This window comes from Bos indicus, chromosome 18 (genome assembly GCF_029378745.1).
Source record: "Bos indicus isolate NIAB-ARS_2022 breed Sahiwal x Tharparkar chromosome 18, NIAB-ARS_B.indTharparkar_mat_pri_1.0, whole genome shotgun sequence".
In the NCBI taxonomy this organism is placed as follows: Eukaryota; Metazoa; Chordata; class Mammalia; order Artiodactyla; family Bovidae; genus Bos; species Bos indicus.
The window spans coordinates 6763423-6789729 of record NC_091777.1 but is presented as its reverse complement, the minus strand read 5'-3'; the positions used below and the strand labels follow the sequence as shown (position 1 = coordinate 6789729).

At 52.7% G+C, this 26307-nt stretch overlaps 1 protein-coding gene and 1 long non-coding RNA gene across 3 annotated transcripts in view; one reads left to right on the top strand and one right to left on the bottom strand.

Moving 5' to 3' along the window:
• Nucleotides 1-26307, bottom strand: part of WWOX (WW domain containing oxidoreductase) — a 909485-nt gene that overhangs the window by 3379 nt on the left and 879799 nt on the right. The window lies entirely within an intron of this gene.
• On the top strand, nt 823-6326 carry LOC139177033 (uncharacterized). The gene is made up of 2 exons (XR_011561409.1): nt 823-4603; nt 4860-6326. It is a non-coding gene; the product is annotated as an uncharacterized lncRNA (long non-coding RNA).

Here is a 26307-nt window from a genome sequence, read left to right as displayed (position 1 = left end):
TTTCGGGTAAACCTCCACTTGGCTACCACGCCGAAAACCATAAATCTTAGAAATGCCCAATCTTTCATCAAAGATTGGGTGGCTTCGAGGCCTTTGCCACTCAGCTCAGAGTGGTACGCAAGTTAGATCTCGTCACCACCGGTGCCGGTTCTGTGCGAGAAGCCAGTACCGCAGGGCACCTGAAAGCAAAGACCAGCTTCTCCCCTCCGAAGACCAACTGTGCACGCCTGGCAGAGACCAGACGGTGAACAGGGGACTCCGACGGCAGCACCCGGGGTCCATCTTTGTATGGTCGGAGGCGATGACACTCCAACAACAAGTGCTAATTGCTGGCTCGTTGGCTGTTTGGCCTGCCTATGCTCGAGAGAGAGACGGGAGCTACATTAGCAACTCTCATTAGGAAATAAGCTGGCGTGGCTGCTACAAGAGAAAACGTTTTTAAACTGATAGAAGAAAAATTTTTAAAGCTCACTTTCATCACCGTCAGATGACTTTCATGCCACTTTGTGGAGGGCGGGGGGACATCAGCACATAATTCAGAGAAGATGAAAGCGCCCCATAAAGGAGACGATGTTAACAACTCTGTTATGAAATATCTGAGGCTGTGCCTTGCTTCCTTTCACCACTGCTTGCTGATCTGCTGTGATAAGATAATAGCAGTATCTTGACATACAAACGTGGGCTGGGGCGGGGGGTTCCTCTCAGTGATTTTAAGAACAGTTTATGGGGAGTCTGAGCCCTGGGGCGCAGCAAGTCTGTCCTGCACCAGGGGTAGAGAGGGAGGGTGTGGATCACTGTGGGGGGTGGGCGCGGGGTGGGGGCTGAGGATTTCTGGGAAGCCGGGAGAATCTTTAATCACGCCTAAATGCCATTTCTGATTCAGTCAAACGTCTGCGAGCTGCCCGAGGAGAACGACACCATCCATCTCCATAGCGTATGTAAAATCACCCGGGATTCTTGTTTGGGATTTTTAAGAGTATCTGGGTAATGAGGGTTCATCATTCTCTTTCAGAAATCAGTTGTCAGCTGAGCGGCACCGTCTCCAACTACAGAAAGGTGGGATTTAGACAGCGGTTTGCTATTTGTTTATTGTTGGGGCCTTGAGATCTAAACTATCCATCCTCCCCAAGCCCTTGGTTGGGATGAATCTGTTGAAGTAGCCGCTTTTCATCCACAGTTGTTTGATAACCACTAGCCATCAGTTTGCAGCCATCAGCAGGGACTACAGATGAATATTGACTCTTTGAAAGAGAAAGTTATGGGAGTTTCAGATCGACAATCCAGGCTTAAAGAAAACCACCCACATAGTAGTATTTGTGATGCGTCGGTAGGTTCCCTAATATAGCTCACGTTTTGATAAGGACATGTTACAGCATTATGCTTAGTTTTCAGGTTTCTCTAGTTTTATAATGCATGCTTCTTTAAAAAAAAAAAAAGAATAGATTCCTGTCTTAAAACAGATTTAACTCTGAGACATAAAAAAGCAGACGCACTGTCACGGGTGTCTGTGTGGTCAGTGGTTTTGAGAGCAGGCAGGGGTCCCACAGCTGCTTCCCCAGGACCGAGGCAGGACCGGGGACCCACGGCGGGGAAGGAGCGGCCCTTCTGGGTGGGCGCTGAGGAGGCGCTGGGTTCCTGGGACAGAGGACCTTGCCAGCGCCACAGAGGAGGAGACGGGTGCTTCTCTGAACCCCCAAAGCTTCCCCCTGTTGCTCATCTGCGGTCTGTGGGGTGCGGCAAACACTTCCCCAGGGCAGGAGCAGTCGCGCTCCGGCAAGTACGGCGAGTGCTTCACCACGGAGTGCGGCAGACGCGGGCAGCGGACACGGGTCCCGTGGGACACCCCGTCTCCCAGGCATTGCTTAGTCGCTCGGTCATGTCCAAGTCTTTGAGACCCCACGGACTGTAGCACACCAGGCTCCTCTGTCCATGGGGACTTCCCAGGCCAGAATCCTGGAGTGGGTTGCCATTCCCTTCTCCAGGGGATCTTCCAGACACAGGGATCGAACCTGTGTCCCCTCCACTGCAGGTGGGTTCTCTGCCGCCTGAGCCACCAGGGAAGTCCTGCCAAAAGTTTCCAACCCCCTCTCCTGGTTAATTGTGGTGCAGTATTTCAGATTCATCTCCTGAGACCGTGGGGCTGGGAACACAGCTGTTCCTCAAACAATACTGTTTGGTTATGGAGAGAAACCAAAGCAAGCTGCTCCACAAGGATGGGTGTACCCTACTCACCATCTGAGAACAGTCTTTTAAGCCGACAGACGAGCCATGTGTTCCCAGAGACGCCCAGCGTGCATGGCAGTGGGGCTCCCCCCCGGGGGACCATGACCAGTACAGAGCCCTCGGGCTTGGGTGTGGAGTCCCGCGCTCACCAGGAACAGACCCACGTCCTCCAGGAGGCCGAGAGGTGGGAGAAGATGGAGATCGTGACTCGAGGGGACTCTCGGCCACCACCTGGGCGAGCTGTCCCAGCCTGTTCAAGCGGTGACGATGGGGGCACCGACCGCGAGCCTGCACTCCCCTGGTGCTGGGCAGGGAGCTCTGTGATGGGCATCACGTTCTAGCTCCAGGCAGCTCTACAGGCTGGGGATGGTCGCCATCCCCACCTACAGAGGAGCCCACTTCGTACCTGAGCTCACACGCCACTCCTCCGGGGCCACATCGACCGACCCCAGGAACCCAGAGCAGCTGCGACAGGAAGCCGCCTTCCCGCGCCCGCACTCCCGTCTGCACACCACGCACCCCACGCACCCCACGCCTCCTGGGCGGTGGAGTCGCCTCAGGGGCCCCCTCCCTTTCTCCCAGCCGGGCCTGGCTGAACCCCCGTGTGCGGCCCTGACGTGGCTGAAGATGAAATGTACTCACAGGCTGTCAGGCGCTCACCCGGGAAGCATAAGGAAGAGATTTTCCCACTGTTGATTTAGGCAGGCCACTAAATTGAAATTATATCCATTTGGATTAACAAAACTGAAGACTCAACGCCACCTCGGAAGAGCCAAGAGCCAATGACCCCTAACAAAGCCATCACCTGATTTAAAGTGCCACCTCCACCCGCCCGACTGGACCAGCCAGGAATCCACTGCTCCTAAACGACACGGACGTTTTCCAAAGTGTGAGTGGAACTACAAGACCAGGGAAACCCAAGCAATCTCCAGCTTATGAGTTCACAGATGTGCAAACGGGTGTGGCCTTTTGGAGGGTGCCACCTGACATGTTCCAGCCGGTGTGCAGAGGAGACTGCCCTGTCTCCCCTCTCCTGCCCCCAACCCCCGGCCCCGATTCATTGTCAACAAACTCATCCCTACAAATGCCTAACCACTGACGTGTCCAGACAGCGCACACTTAGATACAGGCAAATTCCTTCTGCAGGGATCAAGGGGTAACTTCCTTCACAGCCCTCAGGAGGTTTGCTAACACACAGGCTGTCCTCAGGATTGGTTACAGGAGGGAAATCCAGACTCAACTTCTTAAACAGAAACAGGGAGGCGGGCCAGGAAAGAGGCTGGAAAAGTCGGCGACAGTGCACTGGAGAATCCCTAGGATCACGTTCAGTCCTGAGCTTGATGGAAGAGAAGGTGCACCTTCCGCAGTGTGCAGGGGCCTTCATCTCTCGCTAAGAGAGTCACGAGGGTGGAGGACCTCAGAGGTCCCTTCCCAGGGGCTGTCTCTCCCGTCCTTCCCCGGGTGGCACAGGACGCAGTCTAGGAGAGCTCTGTGGCAGGTGCTCTGGAGGAGAGTGAAGCCGTGGGTCATGCCAGCCCATCACCACCAACGCGCCTGGTCCTGGCACAGGACACAGCCCCAGGAAGCAGATGCCCATCTAGGGAGATGTCTGGGGCGGGGGCACACAGGGGACAGAGGCTCCAGGGAGCCGCGTACGTTCACAGGCCTCTGCTGGGAGAGAAGCCGACGACATGGACGCTTTCCCGTTTGCAGTCCAGGAACCCTAAATCCTCGTCAGGCTACAAAAGTCACGTGGTATCCTTGACAAAAGTCACTCATCTCTAGCAAGATCATCAAGGAGGCTGAAGAGACTGACTTGAAGACCAGGGAGGAATGAGTTGGGAAGTTAGGAGAACAGTTGCTACGATGCTCTGAGAAATCTGTGGAAGCAAGCCCAGGGACCAGTGGGCTCAGGATAGAAAGCTGGGAAGGCTTTGTGAAGGCAGAACAAATGTCTTCCTGAGCCTAAGTTAGGGGAGGGAGAGGCAGCCACTTTCAGCCATCCGCAGAGGCCCGAGCCGTGTTTGTTCTGGAGAGCAAGGCTCCAGAGGATTTTTTGCTTAGTCTTAGCAGCAGCAGTGCAGGGCAGAGTGACCTCGGGAGGTTTTCAGGACTCTGTTTTCAATGGGATGACCTTTTCTCAACTTGCCTTGATATCAACAAGGCCCTTTCCATACCCCTTACGTGTTCCAGGATCCTTGCCCAAAGTGTTCAACGGTTCCATAACAGATGGCCGGTCTCGAGAGAGTGGAGGTAGAATACTTAGAATGGTTTCCTTTTTCTGAGACCTGCTGGTATTGTGACATCCCAGATGTGCTCCGCTGGAGCAGGAGGTCGTCCGGAGGAGGGAAGGGAAAAGGAACGACTGAGTACAGTCCAGGTGGGTGATGTTATTCACGCCTGTTCTACCACTGGTGCCAAAGATGTTCTAGAACTGATTGGGCTGGAGAGACGGTCCCTTTAAACATGGGAGAAGATGCTCTTATCTCTGTTACATCTTTCTTATATCCACGGGAGAGTTCCCTGGGCCTTCCCTGCTGGTGCTGCCTGGGGTACACACACTGCTTTTCAAACGGGGGTGGGGGATTCCTCTGGTTGGGATGGGAAACTGCACTGGGGCGCCCATTCTTCCACAGGTTACTCTGAAATGGATCTTAGAACTCTACCACCAAAATACACATGGTTCTCCTACCTGGGACGAATCTGATGGCTCATCCCTGGAATTTTCCATCCTGGCCACCTGGACAAGACTGAAGGACTGCTGAGTGTTTATAGAAAGCTCAGAGAAGACATTTAGCCTGTGTTAATTTGTAACATTTTACATTTTTACTTCTTTGACCCACATTCTAGCTAGCTCTGTATACTGTACATAAATGTATGCCTCCGCATTTGCCATGTATACTGAAATAAACCTTTGAAACTATTGCCAGGCAGAATGAATGGGTTCAATTCTAACCTAACGTTGCAAAGAGTATGGGTGAGGCAGACCTCTCCCTGCTCCCCTTCGTCTGCACAGAATCACACTGAATGGGCCTACCATGCTTTTTTTAGAAAACTGAGAGCTGACCATTTCTGTGCGCAGACAAACCCTGAAAAATCAGTCTGTTGCCGTCGCAAGGTTGACACCTAGGCTGCAGAAAGAGTCTCTGACATGGTACTGACAGGGCATGCGGTGGGTGGATGAAACCCACAGGGTTGTCTCTGATAGGGCCCCACTGTGGTTAGAAATGAACTAACTCTTCACTCTTCCAGAAACAAATTACAAGAACAGAGTCTGCAATAATCCCATCTCACAGCAGGGCACCCCAGGGCCCCCCTCCCGACCCCCGTGTCCAGCCACACCGTCTCAAGCCAAGCACGTCTGTGTCAGGACTGAGTCTTTTCAGACGGGGCTCTCTCTGTCGGATCATTTCTCAGGCACAGAGACGCTGGCCTTGTTAATATTTCATTGGGAACATACTATGGAGAGCGTCTCATTTGTATTACTTCCATAATTGATGGTGAGTGCCCGGGCACTGCCTCTGCACAGACGGACCTCATCACAGTGGTCGACGGGGAGACGAGAAACAGTGGCTACTTCACCCACCAGCAGTGTGTCGCTAGTTAGGGGGCATGATCACGCAGGCTGGGCCTTTAATTGCCAGGGTAAATAATTCTGCCTCGGTGTTAGGGAACATTTTAAAGCACTTGATGCAGATAGACTAGAAACAACACACACACACACAAAATTACCTTGATTATGCAACACCTTAGCATAGAAAGTTACAAAGGTATGTCTTTTTTTTTTAAAAATTGCATTCTATCATGCAAATATTCTCTAAATATGCATGTGCTGACTACTCATCGGCTGTATTTTAGGAAATACAATTAGGCTGCCTTTCTCCTCCCCTGTGTAGACTGTAAATACCTGTAGATCCTTCTCTTGTTTCCCTATGTAAATATATGTAAATACTAACAAGCTTTGCATGCTGATATTCTAGGCAATTTCAGGCACTTTTATAATCTGAAGGCATGTACTTGAACTGGTTTGTTAGAAAGAAAAACAACCAACACCTCTCTCAAACTCTTGAAAGCTGAACAGAAATTAAAGATTTCTTCCTAGACTGCTGTGGCTCGTTTTGTTTGCCGTCCTAGCCCCCAGCGCCTCCCGCACGGGCTCCCGCAGCTGCTGCCAGCAGAGGGGTGGGTGCCGGGGCAGCCGCCACGCCAGGACAGGGGCTCAGCCACCCGTCTTGGGTTTCTACACACTTGGTCCTTTGGTTTTCTAGAGCAGTGGTCCCCGGCCTTCTTGGCAGCAGGGGCTGGTTTTGTGGAGGACAGTTCTTCCACAGAGGGGTGGTGTTTGGGGAGGATTCAAGCGCGCGACCTACTGTGCACTTCTGTTTATTATGACATCAGCCCCACCGCAGATCATCAGGCATTAGATCCTGGAGCCTGGGGACCCCTGCTCTAAAGGACTTCTAGAATCTTAAGATTGGCGTCTTTGGATTTTTCTATCAAAAGAAAAGGGAGTGTGGGCGTGCGTGCTAAGTCGCTACAGTTGTGTCTGACTCTTTGCGACCCCATGGATTGTACCCCACCAGGCTCCTCTGTCCATGGGATTTCCCAGGCAAGAACACTGGAGTGGACTGCCATGCCCTCCTCCAGGGGATCTTCCTGACCCAGGGATCGAACCCACGTCTTTGGATTTTTCTATCAAAAGAATAGGGAGTAAAAAACGATTGATTTGTACCTACTGTTCCCTTAAAAGTACCAAGGCCAGAGCTAGAGGCTTTAGAGTCCCAGGACCCTAAGAAAGAACTCTGTCGTTCCCATTTCAGAGATGCAGAAACTGAGTCACAGCAAGAACAGCATGTGCCTAAGGTAAGAGAGGAGCCCGGCGTGCTGCAGTCCACGGGGTCAGAGAGTCAGACACGACTGAGCCACTGAACGACGCCCACAAAAGTGACAAACCACCAGATGCCCCCAAACCCAACTGTGCTGTTTACCAACAGTCGGCAGATGCAGTTTTTCTGCAAAGGGTGACAGAAGAGAGATTTTAGGCCCAGCAGGGCCTGTGGTTTCGGTCACAACTACTCAGAGCTGCCGCTGTTGTTGGGGAGACAGCCGTGAACGACACAGCCCGCAGCGAACGTGGCTGTGCGCCAGCAAAACTGGGCTTGCAAACACCGCCACACCCCACGCTCAGCTGCTCCTCCCCAGACCACTGCCCCTTCCCGCTCGAGGACATTCCTGTGTCTGATGGAGAAGGCACTTGATCAGCTGAGGGTTCTCCGCCTCTTGCCTGCACACGGCAACGATGACTGGAAGCCACACGACACTCGGGAGAGGGCAAACGAAGCCACTCAAGCTTCCACGCCAAACTGCCTTCCACAGACACGCCTCCCCGCCAGGCTTCCCTGTAGTTACCCTTCGTTTCCACACGTGGGGATGGAGGGGAAAGTATGGAAGGCTGAGGTAGAGAGAGAAAAGCCAGCGACACGCAGGTCTTCACTGAGGAAGCAGGTCCTTACCTTGGGGGTCTACATAAACCGAACCGCACGTCAACTTTCTAATGGCTGGAAAACTGCGCTCACATTGAAGGTGTATTTCCCCATGTATGATGCTTCGGTGTAGATGTGTTAATTCACAGTTTCTTTGGGGACTTTTTTTTATTGAAGTTTCCAAGCTTCATTCAATGGCACAAGGAGCTCTGGGGGCTCTTGAGAATGCTGCAAAGCTGAGGCTTTAGCACGGGGAGCCGGGCCTGGTGTCCTGGATAAACCCAGCGCCCCGGCCCAGCAGGGGAGGCCAGTCCTCGCCGCCCGCGGGGCCCCCTTTCACAGGCCCCTGTGCTCACCTGGGGCTGGGAGAGAGCCTTTCTGACCCGCTGCGCGAGGTCAGTGTCATCCCTTCAGTCTTGGAGGGGACAGAGCGTGAGGGGCAGGAGGAGGGACGACCCGGGTGACTCTGCAGGTGGGGATGCTGTGGGTGGACAGGGAGAGCCCAGGAGTGAAGCCTGAGACACAGGAATTCAAATTCCGGCTCTGCCACCCGGCCGCTCTGCAACAGGACACAGGCAATGAAACGGGCGGCCTAACAGCCCCTTCTCCTGGCTCTTGGGAGGGTCAGTGATGGCATCTGGAGGCTCCCTGAGTGCATCACAGGCACTGGCTCAACCATGGCTGCAGGTCTGTCTGTTAAAAGTCCGGAGGAGGAAGCACCCAGGTCGGAGTCACTCCTCCGTCCTCCACCTGAGGGACCTGGAAGCAGGGTGGGGCAGTTTCTGCCTTCTGAGCAAGACATTCAAGAGGCAGTCACTTTTCTCACCAGCTTTCACAGCACCTCTGGGTACCAGCCTAGCATGGATTCCAAGGCTCCTCTGCCTCCCCAGCCCCTACCCCAGACCACAGCAACCAGAAACAAACTCTCAGCCCTGAAAGTGGGGCACTGGCATCCTAACGACAGCCGCACTCACACACGGAGCATTGTGGGAGTCCAGACCCCGCCCCGCCCTGGCCCTGCACATGCATCCAGCTAAACCCCCACACGTCCCTGCGCAGTGGGCCCTAGAGAAAGGGATGGACGGAATAAGAGAGCTGGCACAGGGTTTTTAAGCGCAGTATTCCTTTAAAAACTAAAGATGGAATTACCACATGATCCAGCAATCCCACTCCTGGGCATATATCCAGAGAAAACCGTACTTCGAAAAGACACACGCACCTCCACGTTCCAAGCAGCACGATTCACAGCCGCCAAGACACGGAAGCGACCTACACGCCCGTCGACACACGAATGGTAAAGAAGAGGTGGTACATACATGCAGTGGAAACATTATTCAGACATAAAAAGAACGAAATCATGCCATTTGCAGCAACATGGATGTAACTAGACATTATCATGCTAAGTGCAGTAAGTCAGAGAAAAACGAACACCGTATGATGTCATTTATATGTGGAATCAAAGAAATGATATGAGTGAACTTATTCACAAAACAGAAACAGCCTCACAGACTTCAAAAACAAACTTACCAAAGCGGGAAGGGGGGGAACACATTAGGAGTCTGGGATTAATGGATACGCACTTCTATAGGTAAAACAGATAATTAACAGGGACCTCCTGTACAGCACAGGGCACACTACTCAATATTCTGTGGTAACCCATATGGGAAAAGAATCTGAAAAAGAGTATGTATATACACATAACTGAGTCATTTAGATGTACACCTGAAACTAACACAACACTATAAATCAACTATACTCAAATATAAAACAATAAAAATTACATTTTAAGACGTGCAGCATACATGTAGAATGATAGGAGTTGGGTAGATTGATGGGTGCCACATTACTGTTTGAAATTTTCTATCTGAAAACTTTTATAATAAAATGTTAGAAAAAGACATGGATTCCTTGCTAGGGGGTATTAGCCCCATTCTTCTCAGAGGAGAAGACTAAGGCACAGAAGTGGTATGGACTGCCCTGACGTACTCCACCTGGTAAGTGGTGACATCCTCTTTGAAATCCATGCCCGGCTGGCTCCAGTGCTGACTCTGTGACGGGCACATTCGCATCTCTGTTAATCGACCTTCTAGGGTCAATTAACCCTGCCTCTCCTATTCCACTGGTTGAATTTTTTGCCGCAAAGCATGAAAACTGGTTTTCTCACACTATTCCCACCATGCAGACAGTTCGTAGGGCCTCCAACTCAGAGCCCAGAAATCAATCAGCTCAAGAGCAAGGGTGATCCATGTGTGAGTGGAGGTAAATTTCTATCTGTTCATCTGGTGGCTATTTAATCTGCCTTTTGATTCTAATGCCACCCCTGAAGGCAGAGGGCTATTCTCACTGAAAACGTGCCGTCAAGTTCAGAAACACTGATGCCGGCCAGCATGAGTGTGTCTACAAACCCAGAACTCAGAGAGAGGGAAGGGGAGATAACACCCGGGCAGACACGCACAGTGAGAAGCAATCAGCTCCCTGTTGTTGGGTGCAGAAGGGATGCTGTCACCGGCAAGGGGCCAGGGCTGCTGGCCCCTGGACCACCAGACACGGCCAGATGGGAACCCTGACCTGTCCTCCAGCTCACACGCTCCCTCTGGCCACGGCAAACTCCACATTCCAAACTTCAGAAGCTGAAAAACAGCGTCAGCCCAGGCCTGACGGTCTGGCAGGGAGCCCAGCAGCCCATCCTGCTCTGCTTCCTAAACTCGGGAGTCAACTTTCCTCCTGGGCAGAAATTTTCCTCCGAGCCGGGCCCCCGCCCCCTTCCCCTTTGAGCCCCACGAGAGATGGACCGGGCACCGTCTTCCTTTTCACTTCACCGCGTGTCCCCTTCCCCGGCGCCTCCCCTTCAGCCACTGTCCACCCAGGAACAGCCACCCCCCAGCCCTTTCTTGGCTTCCCTTCCAGACCCACCCAGAGTGCCATGTCTTGGCCAGGTGAGTCTGAGACGGAACGGCTGCCTTCAGGAGGGTTAGCACAGCCCCCATCGTGATAACTGACGACAACGACAAAGCAGTGATGATCACGGAAATGGCTGCGGGTAACCCAGAGCCTGTTCTGTGCCAGGGACCTATCAGTGCTTCCGATTCTCAACCTGGCCAGGCAGGTACTGGCTTGGCCAAAGAGTTGGTCCATAAGATCTGATGGAAACACTCGAGTGAGCTTTTGGGCCAACCCACTGTTACTGTCAAGGTTGAGGGGGGTGAGGGAACTCCCTGCTGAGCCGGGGCCGGGAACCCAGCTGAGCACGTCTCTGTTCGAAGCCCCCGTCCTCGTTCGTGGCGGACGCCTGCTCTGACCCCACGCCCCAGCCATGGCAGGGCCTCCGGGCATCGTGGAAACTAGCCCTGTCAGGCTGCAGATCCCCTCCCTGCGGGGCCCCATCGGCCTTCCTCCTCTTCGTGGGGCTCCGAGTCTTGGTCCTCTGACCCCGGCTGCGGGCCCAGCGTCGAGTCTGAGGGTGTCACAGCCGCCCACGTGTGGCTTTGGACGCCACCCTAGAAGGGCTCTGACGCCCTCCCCTGCACCATCCCACTGCTGCAAACTGCTTCTCCTGCAAGGGAGGTCTGGAAGCTGGCAGGTCTCAGATTTATGATTGGGCATTTGTGGGCCATTTGGCCACATCCACTGGAGTGGCCTCACGACCAGCCAACTGCGGTTAGGGTCTCCTGGCCCCACAGCTCAGAGAAGTGCTGAACTCAGGACGGCGGGGGGCACTGAGGGGCATCTTACTCTGTTTCACCTAACCCCTCTGGCTGCCACACCTGATTGGACCCATCCCATGGACGGATAGGTTAGCAGCTACCAAGCCGAGCCTCAGTGGGAACACAGCCACCTGTGTAGCTGGCTGTCAAACTCTGTCCTCTATGGTCTGTGCTCTCTGGATCCCTAATCAACTGACTGTACAAGGCAGTCCCCTAAGGCAGGGGTCCCCAGCCTCCAGGATCTAATACCTGATGGTCTGAGGCAGAGCTGATGTAATAGTAACAGAGATAAAGTGCACAGTAAGTATGATGTGCTTGAATCGTCCCCCCGCTCCCAGGCCCGTGGAAAAACTGTCTGCTGTGAAACCAGTCCCTGGAGCCAAAAAGGCTGGGGTCCGCGGCCTTAAGGTGCGAATCCCATACGGGGCGTGGATGCCTTCCAAGGCACCTTCTGGGTGCCAGGTTTCTGCTGAATTCTTGCTGGAACCTTATGGAGGCATCAGTGTCCCCACTTCATTTATAGGGAGACTGAGGCTTGAACAAGTAAAATGAAGGAGGAACAGGTGAATTCTGGCTGTGATGAGCACCCCTCAAGCTAAGGGATGTTCATGCCCCCAGCGCTTCCAGGAAGGGTCCACATTTTGCATCCACCCTCCCCAATTATAGGCAGGACCCTGAACCCTGAAGAGGCAAAGGTCAAAGGGCAAGTGGCAGAGTCAGAAGCTGAGCCCAGTCCCCCGGACTCCGGACCCCCTCTCTCAGCGCTGGCACCTGCATGGGTGGGGATACGTTCACCATCCAAGGGCAGCAGGGGCATCGCTGGCGTCTGTCAGCCGGGAGTTTGCACAATCGTAAGAGCAGGTCTTGCCACAGCAAAGCGTGGCAAGTGCTGAGCGCGGGCTGGGATCCAAACCCAGCCTGCCTGGCTCGGGGCTCCGTGGCTTCCCAGGCGCGCTGGGAGCTGTGTGGCCTATGAGTTCAACATCCTCGAAAATAGTTCATTAGTTGTCTCAGAGCCTTTGTACAAGAAGTGGAATCCACGTGTGATGACAAATACACCTGCCCACCCCCAAGATGTCTCTCATTTAGGGACACAGGATCTGAGCCCCTGCAGGGCTGCAGGAGGGAGTAACAGGGTAAGGGAAGAGGGGCTGGAGACTGGGTAAGTGGGGTACTGGTGGCGAAGAGAACCCCACTCCTGGGCATATATCCAGACAAAACTCCAACCCAAAACGACGCACGCACCCCAAGTTCACAGCGGCAGTGTTTACAACAGCCAAGCCAAGGGAGCAGCCTAAATGCCCATCAATGGCTGGATGCGTAAATAAGATGCGGCGTGTAACATATATATATGTAGAAACACACATATACATATAAAGGGGCACTTTATCCACAAAAAATCTGACATCTGCAGCAACATGGACAGACCAGGAGACCATCACACCAAGGAAGTCGGGAAGAGAAAGGCGAATACCAAACGGCCTCACTTGTAGGCGGAGTCTAAGATACGACACAAACGAACCTACCTACAAAACCAGAACAGAGACATAGCAGACTGGCGGCTTCCAAGGGGGAGGGGCTGGAGGAGGGCGGGGTGGGAGGCTGGGCTTAGCAGGTGTGAGCTGTTGCACACAGAACCGATGAACCAGAAGGCCCTGCAGGGAACTATACTCAGTATCTTATGACAAATCATAATGGAAAAGAAGGTATACGCATGTGTAACTCAACCACCCGACGGGACAGCAGGAACGGACGCAGCACCGGGAGTCAGCTACACCTCGACAGAAGCAGGACGGGGGGAGGGCGTGGAGAGCAGCGGGTGAAGCAGGACGGGAGGAGGCGTGGAGAGCGGTGGGTGAAGCAGGACGGGGGGAGGCGTGGAGAGCGGTGGTGGCCCCAGGGGCAGGAGGGCCCCCCGGGGCAGTGCGCTACTGTCTTCCAGGTGCTGGTGGAAGCTGGGCTCACGCAGACTCAGAGCTGACTCCCCTGGTCCGACATCACTGCCTCTGGTTATCCTGAACAGAGTCAGGGCACGCGTCCCCAAGCGGCAGGCCCCTGGGGTCAGCACGGCCCCAACAGGAGGCCAGACGGAGGAGAGGACAGCACGCACTCACACCGCACGCCTCTACCTGGAGACAAACCTCCAGGCTGCTTTTGGTTTCGTCGCTTCCCCAGACGGACGCACGAACGGGTCCCTGCTGATGACTCTGCCTGAGAAGGGCCCGTCCTGGAATGCAGCGGTCTCACTGTCCCCACGTTCACGGAGAATCTTTCGGACAAAGATAGCTTTACCACCCAAGTGAACCAATCTTCCCCATTTTCAGGTAAGAATCAGAATCCAGTGATGGAGAGAAGGAAGTGGAGTCTGCTTTCCCTCCTCGGCTGGAACCCCTGATGCAGGCGTATCAAGGATCTCAGGGGAACCCTGCCGTCTGGTTTTGCTCGAAGGCTCCGAGGACCACCAGCTGGATGATCTCCCCAGAGCACCGTCCCGCTGCTGCAGAGGTGACCCGAGCCCCCTCCTGGCTGGCCCCTGGGTCAGGAGCAGGTCCTGCCCCAGACGAGCTGACCTCCGCCTCTGGCTTTCTCTTCTCCCCACCCTCTGCCCCGCATCCCGCTGCCCTGAAGAGGGAGAGGGTGATGGCCCCACGGTCAGCCACGACCCTGCAGTGGATACTCCGGTGCGTGGCCCTGAGGCCTGACCGAGCCTGGGGTCACCCACTCCCCAGCCAATGGGCTGCCATGTGCTAAAGTCGGGACCCCTTCTCAGGACGCGCCGTCAGCCAGACGGGGCTGCCCAGCCCGCGGACGCACCCCGGCAGGAGGCAGCCTTCGTCCCAACTCAGGACACCTCTGACGGTCACCCTGCTTCAGTCCCCGCGGCCTGGATGGAGTGTCCGCTCCCCCCTCCCAGCTAAGCCCTCCTCCGGCCCCCGTCCTGCCGGCAGCGCCCCCATGGGCGTGGACCCCCAGAGCAAGGCCCCCAGACTATCGAGGGGCCCGCCTCCCGGGGCACCCAGACTATGGGAGACAACAGCTGGGCGATGCAGAGAGACACGCTGAACCACGCGGGGCCCACATCCTCACCTGCAAACCTGAATTATGGTATAGACACAGCACTGTGTCAGGGTAGCCACGTCAGATTGTAGACTCAATATTTGTGCGGGGGTGGCCTTTCACAGCAGGCAGACAGAGGCGGGCCGGGGCAGCGGGAGGAGCCGCCAGCGCTGCGATCCCACTCACCCTTCAGCCCGAGGGCACGGTCCAGTCCAAAAGCGCAGGCTCTGGGGGGCATCTGCGTGATCCCCACTCACCCTTCAGTGTGGAGGGGTACCGCACAATCCCAAAAGCACAGGCTCCGGGGGTGTCCGTGTAAGTGTTTCCATCTGCTCTCCCTCCAGAAACTTGATGAAGAGTATAATAAAAGGGTTTAACTGAGTGAAGGAAGGGACTGGGCAGGTGGAGGGTCCCACACTGATGTCTGGGCAGGCGACCACGCCCAGCATCACCAAGTTCAAGGGCACCTCCCATGTGAGTCCCTGTTGCCGCCTCTCCTCCCCTTCACTCCTGTCCTGAATCCTGTTCCGTAGCTGGGTGTGTGCTGTTGGGCTCCAGCCTCAGTGGTGGGGTCCCTGGCACCCAGCCCCGTGCCTGGCACACAGAAGGCAGCTAACAAGTGTTTCTAAAGACCTGAGTGGGTGTCTGAGAGGGCATCCTTTGCTGGGCAGGGGAGACATAAATCACCCGGAGTCAGCTGCTACATAAGCATGAACTATTTCCTTTCCGAATCATTGTTCCTATGCTTTTGACACCACGGTTCTCTGCCAGTGACGACTCATGGGAGGACCACATTTATATTTTGCTTACCACTTGCCAGATGCTGACCTCAGCTTGCTTCTGTCTCAACACACACACACCCCGGCTCACAAACCCTCATGTTTAGTCCTCAGATAAACCCTGTGAAATACATTTGTCATCAGGTCCCCCTGTTTACAGAAAAACTGAAGGACAGAGGGCTTAAGAAACTTGCTCAGGGCTACAAAGTTAGGAAGTGGCAGAGCTGGGATTCGAACCCAGGCCCGGGGACTCCCAGGGCCACGCGAGCACAGGCAGCCAGGGGCTAAGAGGACGCTTGTGCAGATCCTGGGGTGCTTTCTCTCAGCCCTGAACTAGCTTTCTGGATGCAGACTCTGCAGGGCTTCCTCCAGGGTCCCTGGGCTCACTGTTGGCCCCAGACATTTGGGAGGGAAGGGGAAATGGGCTCCCCAGGTCTGCCTTGGGGAGCCCCGTCTCTCTTCAGCTGAGCTATCCAGAACCTGACTCCAGGACAGGAGGATATGGGGTATCCCTGCATCCGTGGGCGCGTGGCGTTGCCTCCGGCCCGAGAAGTGGCGATGCCGCAGGGCTGCTCCTACTCAGCGGAGCATGTGGCGTGCAGAGCTCACCAGGCCCGGGTCCTGGGCTAGCGGACTCCTCTGTGAAGGGGCTGATGGGGCCGCATCCTCAGGGATGGGGGGGTGGGTGGTGGAGCAGGTGCGAAGGCGAGCTCAGGTCAAGGCATGTAGGAGCTAACCCACACTCCAGCTCTCCCTGCCCCCAGATCGTGCTGACAACCTTCCCCGGCATTAAGTCACGCCCACCTCCCTTTGCAGAGGCGCCGCCGGTGGGCGACAGGTGTGCAGGAGGACCAGCATCTGGATGTAACCTTTGCTCTATCCAATGCCAGAGCCTGTGCTGTTTTTTAAAAATTTTTTTTGTCTTAACTTTTTGGCAATGCCATGCAGCATGTGGGATCTTAGTTCCCCATCCAGGGATGGAACCCCCGCCCCCTGCAGTGGAAGCATGGAGTCTTAGCCACTGGACCCCCAGGCAAGGGGCAGAGCCTCTGCTTTCTCGTCTATACATGCTAAGATCCAGCAGAAGGCACCAGAAGAAGAAACGGAAAGCATCTATGGCCTTGACTCTGTGCCACAGAGGCTAAGACAGCAGAAGCCTGGCAATCCATGGGTGGTTCCTAGCTATGGGGACCAACTCCTCTCTCCTATTCACGAGCCCAACGTTGCAGAAAATGTGTGACCCTCCCTTTACCCACCTGCCCCTCAGTCACCGAATCCTTCTCCCCAGTCCTGCAGCCACGTGAGGAAACCGGAGTTCAGAGACCTTAGGCCATCTGCCCAAAGACACACAGCCAGTGAGTGGCAGGCTGGGATTCAAATGTGATAAGGGGTGGATGGGTTCTTCTGTTTCGTCTCTCTCATCCTCAGAGTAAAAGCAGAAGGGTGGACCCCACACAGGAAATAAAGAGTGAGAGCCAAAAAATACAGATGGGGACAGAAGTGAGAGGGAAGGGGCCCTGGTCAACAGAGAGCCGCAGGGATCAGCTTTGGGGTGCTTCTGACCTGCTGTGCTACCTCGCGGGACATCGCCCAGCCCTTGGTCCCCAGAGACCTCCCCAGGTACAACGTCACATCTCTCTCAGCTGTCAGAGCATGCCTTGCACCACAGACAAGGCCAAAACGCCCAACAAACGAGATTTTACGCACACAGCTCTCTCTAGCATTTAGCCCTGGACCTGTCAGATAGAGGTCCTCAGTATCCATGCGGTGAATGAATGAATGAGCAAACCCGTGACCAGACGGCTGTTGGGGGGTGCTGTTGGCCTCACTGCACCCTGAAGGCAGGCAGACCGCAGAAATGACTCACAGGCGGCTACCCAGACTTGAGAAATACACGTATTCCTGATGAGAACTGGCAGGAACAATCTCGGTCCTGAGAGCAGGGCTTCCAGCCCAGCTAATACTACACAAGGTGCTAACTACATTATCTGGAAATAACCGATGACTAATTCCCCATCCCTTATCTTGAGGAGAAGAAAATTGTCTCGAGCACGAATGCCCCAGATTCCTGGTCACTTTATGTAAGGCCTTGCAAGTGATTGCAGTATTTTAAGCCATTTTTAGCTGAAATCACCTGATGTGTGGTGAGCCCAGAAAACCTGATCTCTTGCTCCCTGAAACTCCCTGTTTTTCCACTAATTTTGTTTAAACGACTTACTGCACCCTAAGTACTTTTCCACTGAAGGATGGCTTATAAGTGCACATCCCCAGGACTATGTGAGTTTTGAAAGAGATGATTTATTGCGTGGATTTTCAAGCATCATCCCTATCCCTTGGCTCGAAGCTCTATTACATGTTGGGTGATCCCACATTCAGCCAGGTCAAGAGTGGGTGGTATTTGCTCTTTATCATGGCCAGTTTGGTGGTTCTAGCAACTGACAAGTTTTCTGTCCGGTCTAAAGAGGATTTGATTGAAACTTTCTGCTGGTGATGTCTCAAATGATCCTCAGTGATTGAGCAAGAGATGAACTTCCCCAAGACCTTCGCATGACTGGAGGTAAAAGAGGGCACAAGCGGGGCTTTTATCAAGCAGCTGGAGGGGAAAGGAGGGCCTTTTTTGGGGGCAGCAATAGCTATGTCTCAGTAAACATCCACAGAAATGCGCACAGGAAAGTCAAGGCGTCCTGATTTCCATCTGCAATCCTGACGGCCTTTTCTTCTCATCCACAGAAGCCACGCTGTCTGCCACCCCCCACCCCAGGATCATATCATATTACACACGCTTCCCCTTTGACATGCTACTGGCCTGGCCAAAAAGTTCATTTGGTTGTTTAAGCAAGCTGTCACAACAAAACCTGAATGAACTCTATTCCTACCGACAGATACAGGAGAGGCTGAGTCACAATTCAAAAAATTCAGGAAACACTGAGCAGCCCACCTTCCCATTTACGGGCCCTCCGACTTTCTTTATCAAACCATGTGCACGCGTGCTCAGCTGCTTCAGTCCTGTCCGACTCTCTGCAACCCCATGCACTGCAGCCCGCCAGGCTCCTCTGTCCACGGGACTCCTCAGGCAAGAATACTGGGGTGGGTTGCCATGCCCTCCTCCAGGGGAATCTTCCCAACCCAGGGATTAAACCCATGTCGCCTGCAGCTCCTGCACTGCAGGAGTATTCTCTACTGCTGAGCCACCAGGGCAGTAACTATCTGGAGTCTGCAACACTGGAAGGTTACAGTTACTCAGCCTGGCTACCTGATGCAGAAGCAGCCAGGGATGGTGTGTTAACAACTGGGTGTGGCTATGGGCCAATAAAACTTTATTTACAAAAACAGACAGCTGGCAGGATTTAGCCTGAGGCCATGGTCTGCCCTCCCAGGTCTACCTAATACCAACTGACTTAATCATCGAAACAATACCAAAGAGTTTATTTTCCAACTGATTTCCTTCTCTTGACAAAATGGACTTGATGTTCCACTGCACTTCCAGGCCAGTTTAATCCAGGAAATGTGTTGCTAAGCCCTCCAGCCATAGGCTTGAATATCAGACCTGTCAAGCAGGAGTCCTGTGGTCTTTGGAATGTAAATGCAGACTGCAGTTAGGAATCCCTGCCTAATGGTTCCACATTAACTCCTGTGCATTTTTTCCCATTAAAAAAAAAAAAAAAAAAAAAACAATGAAACTAGAAAACTTCCTAACACCATACACAAATAAAAATGGATTCAAGATCTAAATGTAAGACCAGAAACTAGGAAAACATAGGCAGAACACTCTCTGACATAAATCACAGCAAGATCCTCCATGACCCATCCCCCAGGGTAACGGAAATAAAAATGAAAATAAACAAATGGGACATAGTTAAATTTAAAAGCTTTTGCACAACGAAGGAAACTATAAGCAAGGTGAAAAGGCAACCTTCAGAATCGGAGAAAATAATAGCAAACAAAGCAACTGACAAAGAATTAATCTCCAAAATGTACAAGCAGCTCATCCAGCTCAATACCAGAAAAATGAACAACCCATTCAAAAAGTGGGCCAAAGAACTAAACAGACATTTCTCCAAAGAAGACATACAGATGGCTAAGAAACACATGAAAAGATGCTCAGCATCACTCATTGTCAGAGAAATACGACTCAAAACCACAATGAGGTACCATTTCACGCCAGTCAGAAAAGCTGCGATCCAAAGGTCTACAAGCGATAAATGCTGGAGAGGGTGTGGAGAAAAGAGAACCCTCTTACACTGTTGGTGGGAATGCAAACTAGTACAGCCACTACGGACAACAGTGTGGAGATTCCTTAAAAAACTGGAAACAGAACTTCCATACGACCTAGCAATCCCACTGCTGGGCAAACACACCGAGGAAACCAGAACTGAAAGAGACACGTGTACCCCAGTGTTCATCGCAGCACTGTTTACAATAGCCAGGACATGGAAGCAACCTAGACGTCCATCAGCAGACCAATGGATAAGAAAGCCGTGGTACATATACACAATGGAGTATTACTCAGCTATAAAAAGAATGCATTAGAGTCAGTTCTAATGAGGTGAATGAAACTGGACCCTATTATACAGAGTGAAGTAAGTCAGAAAGAGAAATACCAATACTGTATATTAATGCATATATGTAGAATTTAGAAAGATGGTAATGATCATCCTATATGCAAGGGAGCAAAAGAGACACAGACATATAGAACAGACCGTTGGACTCGGTGGGAGAAGGTGAGGGTGGGATGATTTGAGAGAACAGCATTGAAACATGTATATAACCATATGTGAAACAGACGACCAGTTTGATGCATGAAACAGGGCACTAAAGCCGGTGCTCTGGGACAACCCAGGGGGATGGGGGGGGAGGGAGGGAGGAGGGGGGTTCAGGATGGGGGGCACATGTGCACGCATGGATGATCCATGTTGATGTATGGCAATGCTATGCTATGCTAAGTCACTTCAGTCGTGTCCGACTCTGTGCGACCCCATAGATGGTAGCCCACCAGGCTCCCCCGTCCCTGGGATTCTCCAGGCAAGAACACTGGAGTGGGTTGCCATTTCCTTCTCCAATGCATAAAAGTGAAAGTGAAGTCGCTCAGTCGTGTCCGACTCTTAGCGACCCCATGGACTGCAGCCTACCAGGCCCCTCCGTCCATGGGATTTTCCAGGCAAGAGTACTGGAGTGGGGTGCCATTGCCTTCTCCTGATGTATGGCAAAAACTGCCGCAATACTGTAAAGTAATTAGCTTCCAATTAAGATAAATAATTTAAAAATATATATATATATATAGAAACTTAAAAAAAAAAACTTTCTATGAAATAATTTCCATGGGAAGATAAAATAATCTAACGCCTCCAACAGAGTACATCTTCATCCTCCTTTGTCACCTTGCTCAGGGTCTGTGTCCTAAAGCTAAAGAGAGAATGTCACCCCTGGATGTGTTTAAAGAGTTCAATTTCCGAGGAAAATCGCTCAGGTCTGATCGACTGCAAAATGCCAAAGACTCATCTCCCCACCCCTGGGGGTCGGGTGGTGGGGAGGGTGCAGGTATCAGTTTTCTAGACCGAAAATGTCAGCAGAGCCAAGCGAGTCAGAACAGCAGGCTCCAAGGGCCTTTCTCGCTCCCCGTCTTCATCTTCCTGTTTCACATCAGATGTCGGAGATGCGTGGCCATGCCCTTAGACTGGAGCCGGGATTACACTAGTCATTTCTGGAGACAGATGCTTTCCTGATAGATGCCTTTTCAATACGCTCCATTCTTCAGGAAGTCATATTGTGGAAGATGAGGAACCACCCTGGCCCACGAGAGTCTAGTGCTCCAGCCGCATGTCTCCCTCTGTTTTTCGACACGGTGCAGCACGTGGGGTCTCAGCTCCCCCACCAGGGATCGAACCTGAGCCCCCTGCATTGGGACCACGTAGTCTCAACCACTGGACCTCCAGGGAATTCCCTGGTCCCATCTCTTGCCCTGTGTTTATGGAGAAAATTCTCTCTCTGAATGTAACAGACACACATTTTTTTTGTCCTTTCCTTTCTCACCCACAGGCCTTTGTCAACTCTTGCACGTAGAATCCAACAGCTTTCCACTATGTGTCACAATATAGATTTGGATGCAATAAAGACTATCATTATTGAGCATTTATGAGAAATAATATTTTCCCTCTGGTGCGGGCTGGCTGGGTCGTTCACACCCGAGTGTGAATACTAATGCCTCCAGCTTACCTTGGCACTGGGAGAGCAAAGGAACAACAGCAGTGAAAAGCTCGAGGGCCTGGGGGGCCCAGGGAAAGCAAACGCCGAGTCTGGCAGTGGCTCCAGAGAGCCGCCTGGATCTGGGGGAGAATCTGGAAATAGAGGCGGCGACTCGCTCGTGGGATGGAGACCTCAGGCCTTGGTGCTGAGAGGCTGGGAAGACCCAAGCAGGCCCACTGCAACCAGGAGTTCCACACTCCTGCCCAGCACCAGATGGCTTCGGAGGCTGAATTGCTACATAAACATTGAACGGCAAGTTTGATTTCACGAGTGTGCAAATGAGGCAAAACAAAAGGAGAACAGTTCTCCGAGGCATTCAGGAATCTGGAGTTTCTATATGAAAGGGTGCTCAGCTCCGGGCGCATCCAGATAGGCTGCCAGAAAGCAAGGGTGGGACTCTTCACCAGGAAATCCAGGGCGTCTGGGGAATCACGCGGCTACCACAGGGGAGAGGGGACCTCTACAAGGCTGTGTCTGAAACCACAAACCCAGGGCCAGTCAGAACGCCTGCCTCCACTGGACACTTTTTCTTGGGGACCAAGGCGTTCCCATTTTCACTGCAGGAGATCTCACTATCCCCAGCTCGTCCTCTCTCCTCCTTTTCCGCTTGTCAAGTTCAAAACTTGGGTGACCCCTCCTACACTGTTGGTGGGAAGGTAAGCTGGTGCAGGCACTGTGGAAAACAGTAGGGAGGTCCTCCAAAGACTAAACAGAGAATTACCGAGCGATCCAGCAATCCCACGCCTGGGTATATATCCAGACAAAGCTATAATTCAGAAAGAGCCATGCACCCCTATGTTCACAGCAGGACTGTTTACAGCAGCCAAGACATGGGAACAACCTAAATGTCCATAGACGGGGGAACGGATAAAGAAGATGTGGTATACAAATACTACCCAGCCATAAAAAAGGTAATGCCACTTGTAGCAACACAGCTGCAGCTAAAAGTGAAGTCAGAAAGACAAAGACGAGTATCAGATGACATCTCTCACATGTGGAGTCTAGAATATGACGCAAATGAACCTATCTACAAAACGGAAACAGTATCAGGGACACAGAGAGCAAGCTGGCGGCTGCCAACCAGACAGAGGCTGGGGAGGGATCAGGGGGAGGCTGGGGTCAGCAGACGTGAGCTGTTATACGGAGAATGGGTAAACAGCAGGCTTCTACTGCATAGCACAGGGAACTACGTTCAAAGCCCTGTGATGACACCATAAACGGCAACGAAAATTAACAAAGGAAGAACACATACAGGCATAGCTGAATCACTCGGCTGTGCAGCAGAAATTAACACAATGTTGTACGTCAACTATACTTCTGAAACACGATGAAAACAAAAACACACAAAACAGATCCTGCGGTTTCCCTCTAAGGCATGTGGCGGGAAAGAGAGGAGGGGGAAAAAGTGCCCCCAGGCCAGCATGTTGGGGAGGAATCAGCAGCTGAAAGATCACTCGGGAAAAGGGGCTGAAATCCGAGGGGACCGTCAGCAGCTTCTGGGAGGAGAAGGCAGAGCGACACAGAGAGGGAAGAAGGGGTCTGTGTGTGGACACAGCCTGCCGCCCAGCATGCGGGGGAGGCAGTGGCCCAGCGGAGGCAGGGAGGACCGGGATTCGAGGTGCGCTGCGGAGCCCGTGGATGATGCTCCAAGGGGACTCCCGGCTCAGAACTCACTCAAAGTGATTCTTTTTGTCTGTTTTCAGAAGTGTAAGACAAAGGAGTAGGTTTTGAGTACTTTGCCCTCTGGAGGTATACCATAAAAGATTTGTTAAAAAAAAAAAAACTTGTCAAATCCATGTCGGTGGGGGGGGGGGGGCGGTAAAATATTATTTCCAGCAGTAATAACTATAGTAGATAACTTCATTTAGCTTTTATGAAAACTAAGATCCAGTGCAGTCAAATAAATAAATGAAGGTTCAATTTTTTTTTTTTTTTTTTTTAAGACAGCCGATTTTCCCACTTCATTACAGCAGCCTCAGGAAACAACACTTGACTGTTACGCCATCATCCAGCTCAGGTCCCTATTTATTAATCCCAAATAAGTCCGCAGAGCCCCGCACATCAACAGGCAGACCTCAGAGACCTCTGTGCTCAGCTCCAGACCACCACCATAAAGCGAGCCTCGCAGCAGACTGAGTCACATGAAGTTTCCAGTTTCCCAGTGCATATAAAGAAATGCTTACATGCTACCGTATTAAGTGTGCACTAGTGTTACGTCTAAAAGAGCAATGAACACACCTTAGCCACTGCTGAGACTCGCGAATCATCACCTGAGCCTCGGTCAAGTTGGTCATAATCTTTCTGCTGGTGGAGGGTGTGAAATAGTGACAGACTTTGCAAAACATTGACAGAGAGATGCGGGGAGAGCCAAAGCTGTTGGAGAAATGGCGCGAGTGGGCTGGCTTGATGCAGAGTTGCCACCAACCCTCAATGTGTAAAAAGGCAGCATCTGCGAGACACAGTGAAACAAGGCCTGTCCTAGAAGAGCGCTCACAACCAGAGCAGCGGCGCAGAAACACCTGATGTCAATTTATGCCTGGATGGGCTATGTGAAGAGAGAGCAGAGAGCTTTCTGCATGGACCTCATCAAGGGCAGTGGATGTTAACAGTGCGTGCAGGCACACGGGGCATCTCTGCCAGATGTCTGTCTTCCCACGTGTTTCCTACTGGCAGGCCTCAGGTGTCCCAGGACCGGATCCGTCTCCTTTCTGTGACTTCGGCGGTGTCCAAGGCAGTCCACCCCATGATCTGTGCACACCCCCAATCATCCTCACCCCTCATTTCTCTCCCGGTTCCCTGTCACCTGCCACCTCTTCTGCTCCTGAGACGACAGAGACGGGAATCTATGATGGGTCCCTGGATGGGATCTGCCAGACGCTCATTGGCAGGCGTTTGACAAAAGGGCCTCCCTGCCGCTTGGACCCCGGCCGTGGAAGATAAACGCCTGTGTCTTTGACATAAAGCCTGTGCAGCAAGCTCTCAGTCCACACTGAGGCCGCCTGGGTGACAGAGGCGGCTTGGCTGATGGCGGAATCACAGCCCCTTTAACGAATGGGGAACGTGGATAAGAAAAAAAAAATTAAGGGGAAATGCCTCCCACTTTGAAAATATTATCAACAAAAATTTAACACTGAGACTTTCCTGATGGTCCAGTGGCTAGGAATCCACCTGCCAATGCAGGGGACACCATTTGATCCCTGGTCCGGGAAGACCCCACGTGCTGCGGAGCAACTAAGCCCGTGAGCCGCAACCACTGAGCCAGTGCTCTAGAGCCTGGAGCCGCAACTTCTGAAGCCTGCATGCCCTGGAGCACGGGCTCTGCAGCAGGAGAAGATACCGCAATGAGGAGCCCGCTCATCCCACCTAGAGAAAAGTGTGCGCAGCTAGGAAGACCCAGCAGAGCCCCAAACTAATAAACGAAACACTTAACGCCATTAACCTCTTTCTTTCACACTGTAAATGAGCGGTAGGCATGAGCAGTAGGCATAAAGCAGAGCGCAGTGCCGGAGTCTTGTCACCGCTGTGATCTCGGCTCTGGGGCGGCAGGTTTAGACGGGGCAACGCCCCCTCTGGTTCAGTGGCCCGACAGTGGCCACACTGGTGACTCTGATTCTAACGCCAAATATTCAGAATTTGGGAAAAATAACCAATTGTTTCCCTAAATTCACAGACAGGAGGTGCTCCCCACCCCCAGCTATGCTCAGTTTAATCATTCAATAAACTCCATCCATGGTTTTCTCATCTCTGTGTCTCTAGAATCAAGAAGGGACCAGAAGGTGGGGGTGCATCGAATTATTTTCATGTTTCCCGATGTTTACGAACCAGCATAAATTTGAATCATCAGTGCTGGGCACACATCAAATCTACGGCTCTCTAAAGTCTGATGTTTCAAGGAAAGCCCCGACAGCCAACAAGGCCTCCAGACACATAACAGTTTTCGGATCCCTTCCAGATGGACGCTTCTCATCACCTCCCTCTGGAACTGGCTGTGGTCGCCACAGACACAGGGAGATCAGAGGCAGATGAGCCGGGGGAACAAGCTACCCCAACTGCTACTCACCACTCCTCCTCCAACCCCTATCTTTGCTATTTGTGTTTCTAGACTCCCACTCTTCTGGGAAAAGCTTTTCTGGGAAACGCATAACATTCTCTGGGTCAGACGTGAGTCACCGAGGTGCCAGGAGGTGGAGGCTGTGTGCCACCTCAGGTCCCCGGGGTGGGGGGGCAGGTACAGGCTGGCGCTGCTGGGCGGGAGCGGGTGGAGAGCTTGAGGCAGGGGTGCAGAGCACCAGATCAGGGCTGCTGTGCCCACCTGCCTACTGCGTGTGTCCTAACCGTAATCCTCCTGCTCTGAAAGTCCCCCAGTCTGCTTTCTGATTATCCTCACCAGCCCGGAAGACCTGTGTCGAACATCCCTTTGCCTAGAAGAAACTGGAGAAAACACACCCGCACGCATGCGCGCGCACACACACACACACACACACACACACACACAGCACAAGCACTGAGTGACTCAGATACAGTGAGTCATGTGCTCCTCACATCAAAAGTACGTAGTAGGAAGCATTAGTATCCCGTATTTATAGTAAAACAAAGGCATTGAGGAGGTTAATAACGTGCCCAAGCTCACGCGCTTATAAAGAGAGGTGTCAGAACTTGAATCGGGATCTTCTGGCTTCAGAATCCCAGCTGTTATTCTATTTAACAAACACGCCCTTAGGGACTTCCCCGGTAGTCCAGCGGCTAAGGCTCCGAGCTCACAGTGCGGTGGGGAGGGGGTGCCCAGGTTCAATCCCGAGTCAGGGAGCTAGATCCCAC